Source organism: Trypanosoma cruzi, genomic scaffold, assembly GCF_000209065.1.
Source record: "Trypanosoma cruzi strain CL Brener 1047053516517 genomic scaffold, whole genome shotgun sequence".
NCBI classification, from domain to species: Eukaryota; Euglenozoa; class Kinetoplastea; order Trypanosomatida; family Trypanosomatidae; genus Trypanosoma; species Trypanosoma cruzi.
In genome coordinates, this window is record NW_001849479.1 from 122314 (window position 1) to 136997 (window position 14684).

The 14684-nt window shown below is 52.6% G+C and overlaps 1 pseudogene, besides 4 other annotated features; it reads right to left on the reverse strand.

Annotated features, from left to right (window-relative positions):
• Positions 1 to 14543, reverse strand: Tc00.1047053509901.90 (annotated as a pseudogene; the record flags this gene model as incomplete).
• Positions 1 to 14684: part of a sequence feature (heterozygous, non-Esmeraldo-like haplotype) that runs on past the window's edge.
• Positions 8068 to 8095: a microsatellite.
• Positions 10790 to 10869: a sequence feature (CT-rich).
• Positions 14622 to 14684: part of a microsatellite that runs on past the window's edge.

The following is a 14684-nucleotide window of genomic DNA, read 5'->3' on the forward strand; positions in this document are numbered from 1 at the left end:
ACCAGCGCTGGCGAGCGCCCACGCCGATGCCCACACCCAGCCCTGGCGCAGCTGAAAGTCCGACTTGCGCGGGGCTGCACGGCCGTCGCGGTACTGCCAGTGCGAGCAACCGGCCGGAAGAAAACGACTGCCCCATCCAATCAACGGCAGCTTTGACTCGTACTCGTAGAGCTCCACCACCTGCTCGTTGGGAAGGGAAGTTTCGCGCGGCAGCACCGATACTTCTGGTAGCGTCTCCTGCTGTTGTTGCTGCTGTTGGCCCTCCGTCACCGGCGCTGCCGTTGGCGTCTTTGCCTCGTGAGACACCGCGGCCCCCGATGCAGAACGGGGCCCCTGAATTGCAGGCAACACGTTTGCAGCACCCGTCGAGGAGCGGGTGGGCGCGGTGTTTGTCGTCGTGTCTCCCCCGCGACGACTCTCATCGCCGCCGGCAGCATGACTTCCGCTCACGGTGGTGGCCCCTCGCTGCACGAGCCGCACCACGCGGGATGTCAATGGTGATCTGAGCACCGCCACCCATCGCCGTCTCCGCACCCGCGCCGTTGGCACCTGCTCTCTCGTGTACACCCCGTAGTATTTCGTGGAGAAGCGCCATCCCTCAAAGTTTGTGTTGGCCATCTCCAAGCTCCACTTGCTGGAGGACACGCCACGCGCGCGCTCAGCCTGCTCTTTCGTGTACGGATACCACTGCGGGCCGTCGGTGGGAATAAAGGTGTTCCCTTTCCAGCGCAGCCCGTCATGCTCCCCACGCTCGTACTCGTAGACGGAAAGAACAGACTCGTATTCCGCCACCGCACCCATCGCGTGAAACTCCCTTAGTTTCCGCAGGCGGCGAACATCCGGAATGTAACTTTCGTCACACAACTGCGCCGCGGCGCCGGTAACCTTCGAAACATCCGACAGCAAACCCGCCATAGGCCTCGTAACAACCCCAATAAGCCCCATGCCAACCCCGCGCACAAGTCCCGTGGCGCCCGACTCGGCAGCGCCCTCCATCGGCTTCGTGAGTACGCCTGTGACCCCACTGGTGATGCCATGCAGTAGACTCGTTCGCTTCCGCTCCCTTCCACCCGATGCGGCGCCCATGATGTCCGCTCCCGTTTTCGCAAGATTGGAAACGGCGCCCAGTCCACCGCCCATCACTTCCGTCACCAAGGCCGAGGAGCCACTGGCAAAGCCCATCGCAAAAGCCTTGGGGGATCTCGAGAGACCCGCTATAGGCTCCTGAAAAAATTTCATGGCGCCACTGCCAATCCCCGACACGAGTTTAATAGGCACACCAAGCAGAGGCAGAGATGACGCGTACTGAAAGAGAATCCCATGAATTTCGTTACGAATACCGTCGAGGTAAACTTGAATCAGCCACTTCAGCATCAGGCCGGCACTGGAGGAGCGCTTCCGCACAGCAATACCGGGCGTGGCAATCCGTACATCCTCACAGGAGCGAACCAACATGGACACAAGAGCCGCAGTGCGAATTTGTATATGTTCTCGTATAAAGTCATGACCGTCTACCTCACGCTCAAACCAAAGTCGCACCACAAGTGGATTCACCACCATACGCTCCATAATCACACGTGTATCCATGGCACTCACGGTTGATTGTGCCTTATCAAACAACTCCTCTTCCGTCGGGGACGTTTGCCGCGACGGTAACTCCGTGCTTAGTTGTGCTCCAAATGCTGCAAGAGCAACCAATACATTGTCAGATATGCGCAACGCCACGGGAACAACATCAAGACGAACCTCATTCAGATACAATATGGCTTTGGCGGGAACTACAATACGCTCTACATGCCCAGAGAGGCACGTCACATCCGGAGAGTTACGAATGGCAACAACAGCAACCTCAAAGAAGGGTTTAATCTCAGTCTGATTATCTACTTGAAAGTTTTTAATGGAGAAATCAAAAACCTCCTTCGTGCCTTCTCGATTGAAGTGTACACGTGTGTCAACAATGGCCCCAAAGAGCACATCTCTATCGGTCATCACCATGGAAATAGAAAGCACGTTAATGTTCAGGACGACATCCAGTGGGGAGGGCGGAGAAGGCTGGTATTTGTGCAGTGTCCGCTCCGTGCTACCCGTGGAGTAAACAATCTCCACAATCTGTTGACCAAATGGCCCAAGACTGAGATTGTACTCAATACCAAGTGGGTTGGATGCCTCCTGCGGTGTCATGCGCCGTTGAAAATTGAATTCCACAAAGCTTGAAGTTTCCTCCTCTCTTTTTTTGTCTATTTCCATAGTGGTCTTAGCCTCGGCAGTAGCCACAGGACTATTAACAGCAGCCAGGATCGATTTGTGCCCAACAAAACATGTAGCAGCAAAATCCCTTGCAAAAGACACGCGTGTTCGACTATTGCCGTTACGCACATCCATAGCAAAGGGCTTTACACATCCAGGTTTAACCTGAGCGAGAAACCGATCTTGTGTGTCATACAAATCGAGAGTCTTCTCTGTCCGGTTAATAAGGATGTATGGCGGCACAACAGGATCCTGCATGGTCACGAAGGTGTAGGGGCCTTGAGTAGCCACAGAGACCTCCACAATGCGGTCCGATCCATCCATTTCAGGTGTGTCGCCTGCAGCATGGACCACCACCAACGTACTGCTGATTTCCTCCAAGCTCACAGGATCCCCTCGTATGGGGGCATGGGTGTCCTGCAGCAGAAACGCGCCATAACCCACATCCGGAGTACTGTTCAGTGTTGAAAAAAATGGCGTGGCAGAATTTGCTGGCGCCAGTTGCATTATTTCCTTGCTACATGCATACAGTGATCCTTCACCGGATAAAGTTGGGATCGGAGATAATAATGTCCCCGATTTCCTCAGCCTGGCGCTCCAATTTTTATAATCACCACTACTACGACTACTCATCCCACCACTACTCTCACCAACAGCAACAGCAGCCGTCGCAGAGGAGGAAGATGACGATGCCGTTGTTGTTGCTCCTGGCGCTGATGCAGATTGTTTCAACGCCTGCGCAACGTAAAGTGGGCGTGAGGTGCAATTAACGAGAATCCAACGTGGCACAATGGTCACAAAGCGGGTACCATACATGTCCACTTGAGTAAGGTAAACAAAATGGAATACGCTTCTCGTTCCTACGCGCGAGACCGCAACGTTCCTCTCTATCATTGTAATCAACCCCCGACCCTGCACATGGAAGGGTACAGCAGACGCCCACATATCACCAACGCTTATATTCACAAAAAACTCCGTGGTATCTTTTCCACTGGGCGATGCGGCATATGTCCGTTGCATTTTCTTCGGTAGTATACCAAAGTTCGTTCTCTTCTTGGAGACCAACTCCCCTAAACTATTCGACTCCCACACCTGCAGATCCAATGGGGTGAAGTTGACAATGCTGTAGGGCGTACCCAGCAGAATGATATTGCCCATGCATTGCACATGGATACGCATTTCCTGTGTTTCTTTCGAAGCTGCAGTGAGCGTTACGCGTGTGAATCCACGTGAAAGAGATATGCCGCGTTGTGTTCTGTACGTTGTGGTCATCCCACCGGTACTTGAATGGTTTTGTTGCAGCTCAAGGTGGAGAGCCAACTCATCGATGCCCACATCACCAAGCACGACATCCGCCTTCTGCGCGGACTCCACCACAGCACAGTACCGCTGTTGCTTCTTTGATCCAGCCCCTCCAATGGAGAAAAAGACGTCATATGGAAGACAATTTTGGATATAAATTTGAGGCTCAATAGAAATAAGAAAAGTTGGAATACCTGCACGTACGCCATCCTGCTGCTCCTTCATTCTAAATATAAAGTCATTGTGGGTATTTTTACTCCCGCGACAGACGAGTGTGATGAAAGAAGCGTTCAGTAGCATACGTAATGTGGGCGTCACATTGGTCTGCTTTGTCACGGCCGCCGTGTATTCCTCTCCGTCAGCAAGGCGCACAGGACGCAGATATAACTTCTCATCCAGTGAGAAGTTTGAATGAAAGTAAAACCGTTCATGCGGACTTACCGCCGGCAATCCACGAACGACCTCTACAAATGTACTGATTTTATTCTCGAAGCAAATAATCATGTTGCTGCGGTGGACAGGGTAGCAGTGAAGGCGCACCACGCAATGCAGACGGAAGGCCTCTTCGTCACGGGAGAACTCCAACCGCACCTCTGCCAACATGTCATGTCCACGCACGTATAACGGCGACTTGGCCCAATGGATTGTCATTCCGTCACCCACAACGCCGCAGCGCCGCACAACGCCACTACTCGATGTGGCTGCAAACTCCAAACGGCCCCCGCGAGGCTCCACCGTCTTGCCATCCACCTCAAGCGACTCGTTAAGATAATTTGTCACCACGACAAAAGCGCATATTTTATCGTCCTCGTTGTAGTGAGGAGATTGCACAAGAGAAACCTGTTGAATATTCATCATGGACCTCAATGTATCGCCCCCCATTCCATCTTCCAGTGGTTTTTCCCCCGTCAGCACTTTATGTACGTTATCTCGGAGTTTTTTACGAAGCTGCCTGTGTAGTTTGGAGGTGGGGGAAAATTCCGCTGCAAGCTGAGAGAGAAGCTTCATGTTGTCAGGTGAAAAGACGTAGTCAAAGCGGTCCACCTTAATCTTGTACGTGGACGACGTCACATTCCCACTTATGCCCGCCTCAAACCTCTCCACTAGCGGCTCCCAAATGTTTGCGTGGGGATTTAAATTGTAAACCTGCAGTTTCATCTGCAGTTGAAATTCTTTATCAGGCGCCACGGTTACCGCGATGCCGCTTGATGTGTACAACTGCAGCATGCCACCCTGGCCACCCAATAGCACCAAGTCCACCAATGGAACATCAAAGTTTATCTCTGTCGCGGGCAGCGTACGACGTCCAGTGCAACAGTGGTAACATAACACACCTGTTGCGTCTTTGGACTCGCCCAATGAAGCACCAGGACTGCCACAAGAAAGACAGTCCCCAGCAACTGGTAAATCCACTAGTGGTTGGAGGTCCTCATTCTCAAGCGCCACCTGCGGCGCATGTCGTTGAAGCATGGCCTCCCCAATAAAGGCGGTCATGAAATCATTACCAAATTCCAATAACGAACGTAAAAGAGCCATACGTAGGCATAACTCCAATCCGCTTAAATTTGCAACAATACAGATGGTGTCGGCCCCCGCTAATGATAACTCTAATGTCGTTGGAAACAGCGTGTTCTCGTCTTCTTCAGAGGTATGCATATCCTTAAGAGAAATATTGGCCGAACGTTGTGTTAACACCCCATTTTCCGTCTGCTGCAAGTAAAGAAAAGAAGTTGACGCGGTTACTGTGACACTAATCTCTTCTACCTCCTCAGACAAAGTTCGCATAGTGAACTCCTTGCACTGAAAGGACGCAATCGTACGAACATCGTCTCCCATGAAGTTTGACGTGGAATTGGATGGAGATCCAGCATGAACGGGGGTAATGGTGGCAATGGGTGGGGAAAGGACTCCTGACTGTGGTAACGGCTTTACTGAAGGGAGGGAAGAGGGGACGGCATTCTTGTTTCCAGACAGCAAGTAAGAATCTGGTACTGCCTTGCTCCGTCTTTTGCTCGGCTTTACAAATGGTGCGAGGTTTCGACCGTGGTGCACTTGTTTCTCAATGATACACGTGTCCGTCGTAAAGAGTGTCGCATTAAGACCGAAACTGACAAATGAACTCAACGCATACATGCCGGGCACAACAATACAGCCATTCGTGAGGATCAGTTGGCAGTTGTCATCCAAGACTATCTGGGCAGTTGGGGTGCCTGACAGATAAAGTTTGTGCTGATTCAAGTCAAGTTTATAGGAGCAACGTGTCTTCCCCGTCGTGATGATAATATGATGACTGTCGAGCACCAGGTCCGAGCCCAAGACGTGCACATCGGTGGTCAACCTGCAAACGGGAATGGGTGAAAGAGGAAGGCGAAGGACTTTTGTGCAAAATGGCCCATACAGCATCTCTCTCGCGTCAAGTAGCACCAGCGGAGAAATTGACATCTGTAAACTGTCCATTGTGATGTTTGTGTTCGTTTCCGACATGCGGGCTGCCAAAGACACTTGAACCGTCACTGTAGAGGTGAGTTGGGCCTTCCTCATCACGAAAAGATGGATGTCGGCACGAAGGTCACTGACACCACACACATGATGCCGTAGTGCAATTGTATCTAACGCAATGGTGGTAACGGTGGTATTCACCCCGGGATTCGTCGAGTACTTAAAGTCCAGATGATCCACATCAAGCTGAAAAACTCCGTCGATGTTCGCCTCAAATCGCTGCATATTCGCCTTTAAAGTGATCGATCCACCGGTAGCACCGCCTCTCCCACTGCCACTGCGTCCGCGGTTCGATGGTGTCAACGTATCCGGTGATAGGGGTGTGACATTCGCGGTGTTGCCCGAATGTAGCAGGGCCGAATTCCCAGAATTGGATTTCTTTTTCATCGCCATCGTTCCCAAAAGAGACGTCGCAAGTGGTGTCGCGCCGCTGGCCGCACCCTCCGGATGCCCACTACCACCACTACCACCGCCTGCCGCCTGCAACGTCGAGGATGCCACGACAGGCACGCCCTCCACTGGGATGCCGGAGAGACCGGAATTCCTCCAGGCACCCATGACGTCCAAAAGGCATTCCAATTGTCCCCGCGTCAAGTGTGCAGAGAGTGTAGGGATGACCAGTGAGACGCTGGTCGTGTCGGACGAAGAAAGCTCAGCAGAGGGCGTAAGCTCCATTAAGGAAGAGGCAGAGTTTTCCCCAATACCCCGCAAGACATTAATCTCAATCACACTATTGTGACTAAAGGCGGGAGCCCCAAGCACGTTTAATGACATTCGGTTGATGTGTAAGCGGAACACCTCGACGTAGCTTTCGGCTGGCGGCGTTGACTCATCCGAGCGGTGGCAACAAATTTCATTCCGCACAAAAAAATTGCCCGGGCACATCTCCATCGTCTTGGAGGAGTTGGCCGAATCCACCAATATGATAGACGAACGATGGAGGGTCAACTCCACCTGCGTCAGCTCTTGCCGCTCCTGAACAGTTTGAACTGTCTTGTCTGCAACGTAATCGTATGCCTTCTCACGGTTGACATCCGATATATGTTCCTTTACTTCTGAAAGCAAACGCACAATGGCAGATGTCACCTCCGGTACCAAAACGATGGCAAAGGATGGAATTTGGCAGTGCAACTGGTACGTATACGAGGGTACGGACCTATCTGCATCCCCCTCACCAATATGGCCACTCGAACTTATTTTTTTATTGCTGTTGAGGTTTTTGTGTGGCAACGAAATAAATGAAAACTCAATGACCCCTGATGGCGTTTGTCCCTTCGTGTCTGTCGCTCCCTCAAGGAGGGGTTGGAGTATTTCAGGGTACAGAGTGCTTGTTGAGAAGGTATCCCGTACAATGACCTGTTCTATGGATGCCGTAAGCCTCATGGAGGCATCGGTGTATGCCCGCCAATCCACAATGAAGTCCTTTAACTCGGCGACGCAAACATCACGACTACCCAGAACTGCAACGGCAGAGCAGTGATTCAACGACACCAGAATGCAACGGGAAAGAACCGGAGAAGAAGGTCCTGTCATCGTTTGACTTTCAGTGGTAGGGGCTTCAGTAGCCGTAATTACGGGAGATTTCCCGTGGGTGTCCATTGGAGATAATTCTGTCCCGGTTTCGATGACGAGGATCTCTTCTAATGGCGGTGGAAACTGCACGGAAAGCAGCGTGTTGAAAATGCTTCCCAGCGCCTTTGGAATAAGCATAAATCTCATATCCGCAAGTGTGACGTTGACAGTCTTCTCTGCGCTTGACATACAGACTGTGATTGGTTGGTCTCCGAGCGACTGCGCCAGCTGGCGGTTGGTGAAGTGCTCCAGTATGGTGAGGGAGCCCACTGTCATGCGCACATCACCAGAGGGTGCCACCTCCACGTCAATTCCACTGAGAGAGGCCGTGTGTGCGTTGATGCCAACGACATCGTGAATGGCAAGGACGACGCCCTCCGCACGGAAATGAATTGTCCGCAAGGTGGCTTCCTCCACGTGAGTGACCCCTTCTTGGACCTTCTCGTTTTCTTCTTCTTTTTCTTCTTTCTTCTTCGGACTCACGGGTGCTTCCAAGGATGCCTCTGTCTTCATTCCTGCCCTGTCACGTTGGGCGCTGATTGTCGTGGTCGGTGCCATCAGGTTACGGTGCAGAACCCACAATAATTTCTCCAACTCCTCAGGATGGAGTAGGGCTGCCGTTTTATCCAGAACAACATCCACATTTTCCCTCCTGTCCTTCAGCGCATATGATAGCCGCAGCGAGGACTTCTCCAGCATGTCAGGGATTGCCATGTCCGTCACCTTCATCGCAACCGTGTAATTCCCGTTGCGTTTGTCCAAAGAAACTGTCGAACGCATAATCCCCAGCTGTGCCTCGATGCTGCGCAAGTTATTCCCGAGGTCCTGCGCATCACCAGCTAGAATTATGCGGGGCTGTCGCCACAACAAACTAAGCGAAAAGGCACCACTCTGAACCAAATTCTCTGCCGCGCGTGCCAGCCACTCGCGCCGCTCCCGCATGACGCCCAAGTTGGAAATTTTCGCAATGGGCTGGTCGGGTCGGGTGCAATACTCCACAAGCTGCATGATAAGTGGCATGGAGAAGAGCGCGGTGAGTTGCCCCAGTGAGACGGTCACCTTCTGCCGCTCCGCCCCCGCGTCAAAGCTGCCGGAGAAGGCCAAGATATCCCCACCGGATGCCTTTTCCGCAGCGGAAGCCTCCCCCTCCACGGACCCGGAAAAGGCAACGCCAGGGATTGGTGCCGCATCCGTGACGGGGCGCAGCAACTCCTCCTGCGACCCACCTGCATTAGGGGCGGTGTCACTCTGCCTGTAGAGAATACGCTCCGCCGAGGCACGGTGTCGCACCTCCAAATCCTGCATTCGCACCGTAACGTTGCTGACACCGGGGAGCGCCAAAAAGTCCACAAAGAGCGATGTTATGTCCGCCTCAATAAATTCTTCACGTGACGTCGTCAAAAATGGCACGTTCACGGTCCGTGTTTTAATCAAACAATGGAATCGCCTCTTCGCCTCCGCATCGTTCCCGTCTGGCGACAATGGCAGAGAAGAGGAAGGAGAGGCTTCTGCCGCCCCCATCATGGGCTGCAATGCAGCCATGACGGCCTCATTGCAGAAGAAGTCATGCACCGCAAGCCACTGGTCCGACACGGCGAAACGCTTCAACGTGAAGTCAACCACCACTGTTGGGACCTCCAGCAGCTCCGTGTCGATATCCACCGAGTACCCCTCGGTGCCGGACACCCTGCCGCTCCACAAATCCCACACGGACCTATCCGAGGTCTGCGTCACACTACTGCGCATGCCAAAGTTCTTCTGAAGAATCTCGGTGGAAGTCAAAATGTTACGCAGTTCGACGCGGCTTTCTCCACACAACATCATGGAGGCACGTTGTGTCACCTCATATACGTCATTTAGCTCCAAACTCTCCCATCCCACAGTCACATCATTGCTAGGCACAAACACTTGAAATATAAACCCATTCCCTTCTACACGGAACCGCATCTTGTTGGTTGACTCATCAAGAAGATTCAAGCATACTTTACTGGCCCGCCAAAGAACGCGCACCTCACGGCCCGTGTTCTCCTTATCCATATATGGAGGAACAGCGCGAGGAATAGGAAGCAAATTCAAGCCAGATTCCGATGCAACAAAAGAGATATCAGCCGGTCGTTCAGGCATATGCATCGTTGACGACGACGGAGATATGGAGGGTGCCAATGAGGATTCTACCAACTGTGGCGACTTTGGTGCCGACACCACGGCATGTACAGATGGCGGTGGTGGCATACGTCTCAGGTTGCCGCTTGCAAGTCGACAGAGCTCAACAATGTCAGTCTCCGTAATTTGAAGTGTGACATCCTCACCTCGCAGGTCCACATGAAGCGGCTCATCTGAGAGCGGGTCGAGTGGAGTCTTCACAGACATGTCAAGGGTTGTTGTAGGCATCAGTGTGTGTGGCTCCTCATTTTCGCCCTCGGACCCAGTAGCAACGGCTGCAAATTCCTTTAAAGACGTGTGAAGCAAACGAATCTCGCGCAGAGAAATGTTCATTGTTTGTTTGCCCTCCGCTGACAGCAGGCTGCTCTGCACAACGACGTGATCGACTGTAACCTGAAAATATCCATCACCTGTTGTGCGGGTGTCGATGGGAAGAATAAAAAACAAATCCCGCGCGTACACCCGCAAGCTTGTCAACAGAGTTGGTGGCTGTACCGGCGGTGAAGACACCGTGACACGTCCATCGTACCGCGGTCGACTTGTTAGTTGTGTCACGCGGGCAAAGAGACCGGAGCTGAAGTACTGTGTCACGGTCAGAATGCTGTATACATCGAGAAGCACCGTACTGGAGCTGACCTCAATCTCCACAAAGCTTGAGAAGCGCAGTTCAGCGGCATTGGACAAATGCCGCTTGCCTTTGCAGTCTGTCTCAAAAATAGGAACCACCGGAAGACTAGTGCGGTAGGAAAAATTGATGTGCTCATGCGATTCATGGCGTACGAGGTGTGTGTCCAGAAAGGGACCATCCTGCTGCAACGCCGGCCGGAGAGGGGTCCGTGACGGAGAGGCCTTGTACTGCACGATGGTGCGATGCGCCGGGGCAACGTCGTGGGCTTCTGCAAGGGCAAAAGTAACCTGCCCCACCCCGCCACTCACCTCCAGCGTCGCCCCATTCTTCGTAAGAGAAAGTGTCACCTCTGTGAAGGAGGCGTGGGCGAAAGGATAATCCTCCTCCTCCTTCTCCCCTTCTTCTTTGTCGTTCTTTTCATTTTCGACCCTTTCTTCTGCCGTTTTCTTTTCCTCCCCAGACTCCGCGTTACTATCATCTTTCCGCGGTACCCTCTTCTTTCTGCGTCGATCCATGATATCCACCACTGTTGTGCCGGCAACGTGCAGGGAAAGTTTTACCACGTTTGTGTCGTATGTACTGCACAGCTCCTCCACGAGGTTCACCTGAGAATGCTGACTCGTGGGACGGATGGTGGTAGTCCCACGAGGCGCCGTAGACCCTGTGAAGTGTCGCAGCAGTTGGGAAGAAAACACCTTCTCCTCCCCATCCCCTTCCTTTAAAACACGTGGCGCCCCGCCGACGAGGTTCACAATATCCATCAGCGTCTCAAGAAGTTGAATGCAGGGTGTGCCAAAACAAAATCTCAGTGAAGGCTCCAGCTCCACATCCACTCGGATAGGGGTGTCGGGCGCCGTCTTCACACCGCAGCGGATCACAGTTGCACTGAGAATCAGCTGATCCGGTTCCTTTGCATCACGGCAATACGGCTGCTCAAGGATCATGCTTACACATTTCTGCAGCGTACGCACGTGTAGAGTCACCTCGGCAGTGCTGAAGGCCATTGTGAAACGAGGCGTCTTCATCGGCTGCAGCGTCTCGGGCTCGTCTTCATAAATGAGAATGCCAAGCTCCTTGACCTTTAAGTGCAGACGAACATAAGGAAGGTCCTCTCGTGATCTTCCCAATGGCGATGGGGAAGCCGGGATGTCATCGGACTCCGACTCTTCTCCTTTTCGGTTGCGCATCAGTGCGTTGTTCGTGTGTGTAAAGCCATGCGGCCCTTCCAGCCCACCAACAGCCGATTGGGATGCCCTTTCCCCGCCACGTAGCGTGGCCTCCAGCGATGGGGGAAGCTGCTCGTCGGCATAAGGTGAATCATTCGCCTGAAGATACAGCAACCAACTCTCCACCATGTTGGATAAGATGTAGGCTTGACTGACAGAGCACGCCATGCATAGTGATGGTACCTCCATTCGTACAATAAACCTTTCCCGATTTTCAATGGAGTCGTCAATAATTTGCAAGACTTTGGCAGAAAAGGCGACTTCGGGAACAAGCATAAAGCCTTTACCAGGCCTCTCCAATGACAACCCAATCGGGGCAATCTCCACGTAGAAGTTTGAAAACGTAGCGCTACTAGAATAGTACATCAGGTCCTCATTCATTTCACTAAGGGTCGTTGTGCTCGCCAAGCGACTTTGCTTCTCCGTCTCGGTGAGGGGTTCAGTTTCAAACTGAACGTGTCCAAGGGATACAGCCAGTGCCGGCTCCTCTACAGAACCCCGCAGCGTTTTCGGCACAATAATGTACGGTGCCGCAGCGTCCACGCTAATACTAAAGCTCTTCGAGTGGGCCATGGCACGACGCAACTCTGAAGAGGCCGCCTGTCCAACTGTGGCAGCGAGGCTTTTGGTGCTCCGCACAATAGACGCGAGATCCAGACCCTTTGGAAACTGAAAAAAACAAATAACGTGATCAATGATGGACGGCTCCGCCACGATTCGAAGGGGCAGGAGACGGAGATCCAATGCGAAGTCCAATTGCGTGTTTTTGAGCTGCGGCTCTTTTTGGGCATCGATGGGGTTAAAAGCGGCGCTGCACTCCAGCAATGGCACCCCGCCCTGTTGCTTCGGCGAAAGTGGCAGAAGAGAAGACGACATGGAGGATGACCGTCGTGATGTGGGATCTATTTTCCATGCGCTTGCCGCACTAGAGGAGAGAGGGATACCCTCCACAAGTGATGGAAGTCTTTCCAGAAGAGCGTTATCTTGCACCGGGTTTGACAGCGTCAGATTCTCGGTGATGAAACGAAGCTGCACAGAGTTGGCCGCGTTGAATTTCCTAAGATGCGTCCTAACAGAATGCAGCATCAGTGTTACAGTCTCCCTCTTCCCCATGTCCAGCCGCAGACTAAACATAGGGAGGTCAAACTGGGCATCCAGCCAGCAGTATGATTTGGGCAGCGCGGACACATCCACCATAGTCGTCTCTGCCCCCTCCGGGTCATTCGGGTTGATGCCGTACGATCGCTCCAGCTCCTCAAAGGCGGCTTCCTCTTCTTCTATGTCCTGTGGTGTCTTTGGTCCACGACGCAGCCACCGCAAACCAGCCCCGTATTCTTTTTGGCAAAGTTTGATTGCGCTTCGGCCTTTTTAGCCTCATTGTCCTTCCGCTTGAGTTGAATGGCGTTGGCGATCTGTGTGTAGACGTATTTTCGCCCCGCAATCATATCGGGGACAGTCATAAAGCGTGTAATAAAGCGGTATGCGCGTTGTTTATCGGCAGACATCTCCGCCTTACGCACGACATCGCGGTAGAGTACATGATAGTCGACGATACATACTTCCGAAATGCGTTGCAGCAGCCTCTCCCGGCGTGGTGCCCCTGTGATGGTCCTCACTGCTCGAATGGCGTAGCGCCACCACACGGCAGGGTCCTGTAGGATGGGAGCGGTGGGTCGGCGTGGAAACAACTCTACTCCTCCTGTCCAGTTACTTAACAAAGATACGGTACGCATGAGTGATACGTACTGCGCACGGTTAAACTTCGCAGTGACGGGGCCTAATTTCATGCGTGCTGTTAAGTATGGGTCATGCAGGAGGTTCTTTATGAACTTCTTAAACACTAAGTTCACATCTACGTGGCCCTTGACCGGACCGAGAACCGTGGACATTTCTATATCCCCCGCCTCCACACGATTCCGCATCGCTGCGTGCCACTCTGACACGTCTGTCATCTTCGAGATAAAATAATCCCCCGGTTCCCTCTCATATCGAAGAGGATCATCGCAGTAAAACTGCATTCCCTTAAACTCCAACCGCTTATGCATGCGTGAGAGGCCAGAAGGATCGATAAACGTTGCCTCTCCGGTAATGCTGTCGATTGTTGTAAACTCTACCCCACCGAGGATAACACCCATAACAGATTTGGTCGACTCATCCTCGTATCGCACATGTACACTCCGCACCTTCACAACGATGTTGTTAACAACAAGTTCCCCGAGATGGGAGAAATAACCGTCCCTCCCCGTTGTTAACGGAGTCAGTAAAGACGGCGCCGGGGCAACGCCATCCCCGGGATCGGCCATAAAGCCACTACCATGACCGCTACGAGTACCAGCAGGACCAGAAGGAGACGCTGCAGCGGTATTGTTACCGCCTTCTTTGGCCGCCGCTGCTGCTGCTGCCACATCCCGCATGCGTCTTCGTTCTGCTTCAAACTGTTCCAGTTCACGTGCCTTATGCGCAGCCTGGGCATCAAGTTTTGCGGCCTTACTGAGCACCGCATCCCGGCTTCCCGTGCTACCACAAACACAAATAAAAAGTTCATCCACCTCCACAACCACCGGCTTTGAGCGCAGTTGCGTGAAAGGGACGACAATGCTCACTTTCTTACATACACCACGCTGCAACGTTAGCGGCAAGCAACTACTCACCGCGGTCGACGCGGCAGTCGTATGAACTGCAGTAGAAGAAGAACAGGAAGGAGTTGAAGCGACACCGCTGCTGGTAGGGACATCGCTGCCAGATTCCCCTTGCAGCAGTGCATCCAATATGCTTGGCCTCAGGATGAGGTCATTCAGAGATGCCTTGCCGCTCCAGAGGTCCACGTTGAGTTGCTTTGAGTCAATGTTCTCCGCGTATTTGGAGAAATAAGGCACAAGAATAGCACTCAAGTACTTTTCAAGCATGTCGTCAGAAAAAAGAACGTGTCTTTTATGCAAGTATGTGTGTCTACCCCCGCCCCACCCCAACCCAGTGTGTGTGCGTGTGTATGTCTGTATGTATAATATAATATATAACACAATATAATTTATATATATATATGTATA